Raw genomic sequence first — 7000 nt, 5'->3', positions numbered from 1 at the left:
AGAACTCATGAGGTAATGCAGGAATATTCAGAGGTGAAATGATTAGCTTATGAGGGCTATAACCTAATAAGTAGATTAATTATTTTGATGACTTAATGATTTGAAAAGAGTACTGTACTAGGTGATAACTATAGGCAGGTGGGGCATGACTGAAGGATGTAGGTCGCTGGGAGCATGCCATTGGGGCTTATGTTTTGTCTCTGTTTCCTTGCTATCTCCTTCCCAGGTGACATGAGCTGAGCAGTTCTCCCCTGAGTTGTTCCACCATGACGTTCTGCCTGACCACAGGCCCAGAGCAATCGAAGCAACCAACCAAGGACTGAGATCTCTGAAACCATGAGTCCAGAATAAACTTGTGCTTCTCTAAGTTGTTCTCGTCAGGCATTTTTGTCACAGTGACTAATAGCAAATGAACACAATGTAATATAGGTAAAACTACATATATTATAAATTGAATAAAATTGTATTATTTGGATATTATATTGTTTCTTCCAATGTAAATCAATGATAAATTAACACAATGTTAATTTACATGAAGTGTTAATAATCAGTAAATTCAAATTTAAAAAATGAGAAAAATAAAGAAAAGCAACTTAAGAGATCATATTTGCATATAAAAAGTATTTATGCTATAAGATTTTATAATAATCCAGAATATTTATTCATTTTTAAAACTACTCCAGGGGAGTCTAAATCAAAAGGAAATGAGATATTTAATAAAGGTAACATAAATATAAGACATCATTTAATTATTTGTACCATTTCCAATCTTAACATAAACCATCAAAATGACTAAATATGAATTACCATAGTTTAAATATATAAATATATTTAAATATATTAAACAATTGAAAAGTAAGCCTCCATAGTGGGTGGAGCAGAAGCCGAGATGTTCCTATTGGAGGAGCCACCTCTGCCAGTGACATGTTCAAGGTAATCAGGGGTCAGTTGGGTCAGTGAGCCTGAGCCTGCTCACCTTCAAAGTCTATGCAGCACTAAAAAAGTATGCACCTCACAAAAATTCCATGAAAGTTGATGAGTTTACACTCTACTCAGTTGTTGAGGGTCAATGTAAATGTATGGAAGAGCCAAGGACTCAATTGGAAGAAAGCCTCACAGCTCCGACATCATTGAGAGCCATATACAAATTGGTGTCAGGAAACATGCTTCCACATTAAGCCCAAATGCAAAGTTTGGTTCAATGGGACCAGATAGCTATGAGTATCTCCTGGATATATATCCTGGATTTTTTTCCAAGACTTGGTGTCATTGATTTTGCTGGCCTTGTTGGACTCCTTTTCACTAGAGTTTCAAAAATAAAGAAGCTTGTATATACACTTGGTTTCATGGGATTAGCTGCCTCTTAACCCCTGAGAAACCACTGCATTGGCCCAGATCACTGGGAAGAAGTTACATGACTGGGGTTTAATAATCATAGAAGATTTATGGAAGGAGAACTTTCAGAAACCAGGAAATGTGAAGAATTCACCTGGAAACAAGTAGAGAACTCTATGTTCTGCCCATTTTAATCAGTTGTAGTTAACCAGCAGAAACTCCCAAGAGTAAAACAGTATTTCTACAAAAAAATGGCAGAGAAGTCAGTATTGAATATAGTAAACTTGCCTTCTTCTTCAGGAAAATTTATAGTAGTACTTCTCATTATCTTGGGTGAGGCCATACTACAAGTGGACTAAGCTGAAATCCTTTCACCTGAAGATAATGTACAAGCCTTAGAACTCCTCGTTCTCATGTCATTATTTATGTACATAATTAAAATCCAAATTTAAAAAAAGTTATGCCTTTAAGGAAAAGAAATAAAGTAAAATATTTTATGATTGCTTACTGATTCTAAAGTCAGTAATTTTATTTCAATTATTCTATCTATATCAACCAATAAAAGACTATTTTTTTAGAGAAAGGAATCAAGATGAGCTGAATATGAAATAATGTTAAACACCTAAGACTTCTAATAGCATGATCACACACTGATCGCTTGTGAATGAAAAATGATTATTAATATTTTAGAGATTCAGAATAAAGAATCTTTGTTAAACCTTTGCATTCAAGTTCCAAAAAGCCAGTCATCTAACCATGGTATTTATGATTAAACAGTGGAGTTTTATTATTATGTTTCAGTACAGTTCACAACATGTTTTCACACACTATTTCAGAGAGAATCAAGGCATGAGAAAGGACTTGTTGGAAGTCACCGTGAATCCAGAAGGGAAGCTTGCAATCTGTGGTCTTCCCATCTCATCACACAATTTCTTTTCTTTCTTTCTTTTTTTTTTTTTTTTTTTTCTTTTTTTTAAGGGGGGGTCATGTTCGTAAGGACTTTATATTGGTGCAAATTAATTATACAGAGTAGTGTGTTTCATTATGGCATATTCATATAACATGATTTAATCTATATCACTCCCAAACACCTCCCCTTCCCTTCCCTCCTTTCTCCTTCCTCCTCTGATCTCTGTCCTGTACTGTGATGGCCTCCCTTCTACTTTCATGACATCCCCCCCTTTTTTTCTTTTTTCCCTCTAGGTTTCCACATATGATTGAAAACATAACATTTTTCTTTCTGAGTTGGCTTATTTTGCTTAACATGATGCTCTCCACTTTCATGCATCTTCCAGCAAATAATGTAATTTTGTTCTTTACGGTTGAGTAAAATTTATTGTGTATATATACCACATTTTTTTTATCTATTAATCAGTTGATGGACACCTAAACTGGTTCCATAACTTGTACATTGTAAATTGTGCTGTGATAAAAATGGGTAGACATGTTTGTATAAAGTATGCTGACTTTAATTCTTTGAACAGATACAGAGGAGTGGTATAGGTAGATCACATTGGTTTTTGAGGAATCTTCCTACTGATTTCCATAGTGCTTGTACTAATTTACATTTTCACCAATAGTATATAAGAGTTGCTTCACCCCACTTGAACCCCCACCTTCTTGCCAATAATTATTGCTATTCATACTCTCCATGCTAGCTAATCTGACAAGAGTGAGGTGGAATCTCAATGTAGTTTTGATTTGCATTTCCCTGATGGCTAAAGATGTTGAACATTTTTTTTTCTTATAGTTGTTGGCCAATTATCCTTCTTTTGAAAAGTGTCTGCTTTGTTCCTTTGCCCATTTATTTGCCTAATTATTGAATGGGTTATTTCATCACACTATTCCTTAAATCTTAAACCACTGACTTACTGTCTTTAGGAAAGAGCATAGATATTTGAACTTACTTGACTGTATGTGTGTACACAAATACACACACACACACATACACAACATATATACATATATATCAACATTTTGAGACATATTTTAACCATATATATTTATATCTAATAATTATGTTAGATAAATATGAATTAGGTATTTAATTGTTTAACTTTCTAGTCAAGGCAAATGATAGTGGCTGACAACACGGGAGTTGTACCAAATAAATGCAGTAATTCATTCCTTTCACACAAATAGCTGCTGAAAGGCAGATGGAGGTGCCAGTTGTGTGGGGTGCAGGTGATTACTGCCCAGTCCACACACCACCAGGTTGTTTTTCTCTCCACCAAAAAACTGTCCATTAACTTTCCAAAGAGCCAAAAGCAAAAGGAGAGGAATTTGTGAAGTTGCTAGCCCATATGGCTGGTAGTGAGTTAATCTGTGTCTGAGCAGCAGGTAGCAAGAGCCAGTCTGTCTGTTGGGGCTGTTAGTAACCCAGGGGCAGATCAGAAAACAGCAGGGAAGGGATCAACTCAGGCTGCAAATACAGTCAGGAATGTGGCAGGAAATTATTTTTGAAAACACACTTTGCAGCATAAGGGCAGCCATCAGATGCTACATGATAATCTAATCTGCACTTCACTTTGGTAATTATATAGAGCTATACATGTAGGTATGAATTTTAGATAGTTGTAGATATGTAGTTATTGTGAATGTTCCCTTTATATAACATCTTGCCTTAAAATAATCATTTCAAGTGTCCTTTAAGAATAAAATATGCATGCAGAGATTTTTAAATTAAGAAAAAGAGAAATTGATCTAGATCAGCTGTATTAGAAAGGGATAGGGACCCGTTCAAAAGGCAGAAGTGCAAAGATGATGGCTCTGATAAATAACCCAGAGAAAATAGGGGCTGGATAGCATTTCTCTTGATGATATGGCAAAATAGAGAAATGAGAAATAATTTAGTAATCGCTTGAAACAATAAAAGAAGTCTGAATCATGGGAACAACTGGGTACTGCAAATTAAATAGGAACCATGGAAATGGGAGAATTATTGAACAATGATTATTAGTATCATCTTTCCTTCCTTCTTTTGCTTCCTTCATCTATCAATCAGTCCATCTATCATCTCTCATCTATCAATATATCTATATTAATGTGAAATCTAACATTAATATTTGGCATATTTTTGTGTCCAAGGATTAAAACTAAACCATTTGCAAAAAATAAACTAGAACAAGGAATCTGCTTACATGTAGTTGTGTTTTTCTTACCCATGAAAATAAAGCACCTAGTTTTCTTAAAATTAGTTATATTAAATATCTTGAACATTGTTGACATTCAGATATTGAAGAGAAATATCAAAGAGATAAATGATCAAAGAGGACTGAAAGCTGAATTAAAAAGATGTTGAGAATTAGTGATTAGTAAGACCACATACTTAGCAAACATGATTAATAGGACCACATACTTCTAGAAAAACCAAACTGGTATGTATATGTAAACATATTACCTTTTCAAATCCATAAACTGTGCTTAATCATAATGATCGTTTAAGAACAAACTCTGTAGAAAGGAAAAGAATTAGAAAGGGCCAAGTCTATGCTCAGGTCAGAATGCAGGTCACTTTCTGAGACCTATGGCCTTTAGTTTCAGTAGACTGAATTTCATCTGTCATATCATAACTGAAATTCTAAAACTAAAAAGTTTACTGTTTTTATGGATCTGACTCTGACCCTATTGATAGGATGTGGTTATTTCCATAGTGAGGCATATTCTGCTTTTTTCCCCCAGAAACAAGAAAAGTGAGATACCATTAACTCCTGTACAAAGTCATTGCTTCAAAGTGGTTTCCAATCACTCCTCAATGGCCAATATGTGGTTATCTACCTCACAATTGTCCTCTAACACTTACATCACTTACATAATCGCAGGTGCTTTGGGCATGGATCTCAGAGGTGCACTCAAGTTTTCTTCTCTTTGTTCCAAATAGTAAAAAACTTCTCCAAACATTAGTGTGATCAAGTAAGGCATTATGATCAAAATAGCAGTTAAACTGGACCTCAGAGTTTTGAACAATAAGAAATGGAGGGTAAATTGATATTCCAGGAAGTTTGACATGCTAGACACAAAGCATAAATAATTCCAGACTGTGCCCAGGGGGTCAATGCAGAATAGCAGGATGCCTAAACTTACTTATATCATTCCCAAAATTGTAATACATGGGTCTCAGGGAATATGAAGTTCAAATTATGGTAAATGCTGAAAAGTTGTATTAGTTAGATGTCAGCAAACCCTAGAAATGATGAGTTGGAAGAAGGTTGGTGATTTTGATGATCAAGGAAAAGGACACAATGACAACAAAAATTGGGCAGAGGTATCTACCATCAAAAGCCTTTAGGGTGAAACTTATGTATATATTTGTATTTAGCAATAATTTGGATCACCTAAGTTTCAGAGAAAATATCAAAGCATTTCTATGTAGAAGGAGTTTGTATTTTTTTAAACAGAAGGAATTTGTATTTTATTTCCAAATATCTTCTGTGTAACTGTAGAGAGTCTAAAAGCATATTATTAACATAAGTCACAGACACATACATATCTATAAAGAATTACACAGTACCCTGCAATGTCACATTTGCTACTACACTCTATTCTTATAGTATTCATTTTCCTTAAATCATGACAACTCTAATAAGTTCCATTTTACTATAAAGAACATCAACTTTTACAAAAACAATAAAAATTGATGCTATTCATCTGTGTATTTGAAAGTCATCAATGTTCATTGTTTTTAAAATTACATTTTAAATTTATTATCAAAGTAATATATTTAAAAGTAATATATTTATTATATTTAAAAGTAACTGTACTCTGCCATTTATAATACTAATTCTTAAAAAGCAATGACAACCAGCTTTTTTTGTCGTATATTTTATTATCCATACCTCTAAATAACATGCATGTACAGTTTCTTCATTTGTGAAAATGAAGTCATTTGTCTATTGTCTTCTGATATGACCAAAAATATTTAGAGCATTTTAACTACCATATCACCTCCATGTACTTTGGATATGGTTATATCACTATTAGGTTATATCAAGTTCTTTTAGGGCTAATTTCTATCATTTTGAACTATTAGAGAGACAGAATATAAATTAATATAATAAGTACATATGTGACCATCACCCAATTTAATAATCTTCTGTGTAGAACTTTTATCACATTTTCCTTCCTTTTCTCCAAAGGTAACTATCACTTGAATTTGGTGTTTGTTTTTCTACACAAGTACCTATTCAATTATATCTATCCATCATTCCTGTTACAAATCCTGGAAATCAAATGCATTTTGAAATTAAGAATAATTTAGATACTATAAAATATTACCATAAAGACACTATGTACTATTATAATATGTAATATCTCCTGTAAGATTTGGAGCAGACTCTATAATTAAGACCATTAAATATTTCTGGAACAGAAAGCATAAATATCTATAGCAAGTGTGATAAACAAAAGGAACAAATATCTCCATGTTATTTTGGTCAGGTTTTGTCACCAAGTAAGTTAAGATTAGGTAAATTTTATAGTCAATGTATTGGGAATGTGGAGAGGAAATCTGATTTTTAGAGCTCTTAGGAGTCATGCATGAGAGATTGTGAAAATATACTAAAGAATGAATTTCTAATACACTCCTAATACAATTGTTACTTACTTTGTTAATACAGATTAGTGTAGGTTCCCTCTGTAAAATACAGATATCACCACTTCACTTCTG

At 33.4% G+C, this 7000-nt stretch overlaps 1 pseudogene; it reads left to right on the top strand.

Moving 5' to 3' along the window:
- Positions 1 to 950: 950 nt before the first annotated feature.
- LOC124993781 (MICOS complex subunit Mic26-like) lies at positions 951 to 1503 on the top strand (annotated as a pseudogene).
- Positions 1504 to 7000: the final 5497 nt, after the last annotated feature.

This window comes from Sciurus carolinensis, chromosome 9 (assembly GCF_902686445.1).
Source record: "Sciurus carolinensis chromosome 9, mSciCar1.2, whole genome shotgun sequence".
NCBI classification, from domain to species: Eukaryota; Metazoa; Chordata; class Mammalia; order Rodentia; family Sciuridae; genus Sciurus; species Sciurus carolinensis.
Note: the sequence above shows the minus strand (reverse complement) of the source record. Positions and strands in the feature narration are given on the sequence as shown.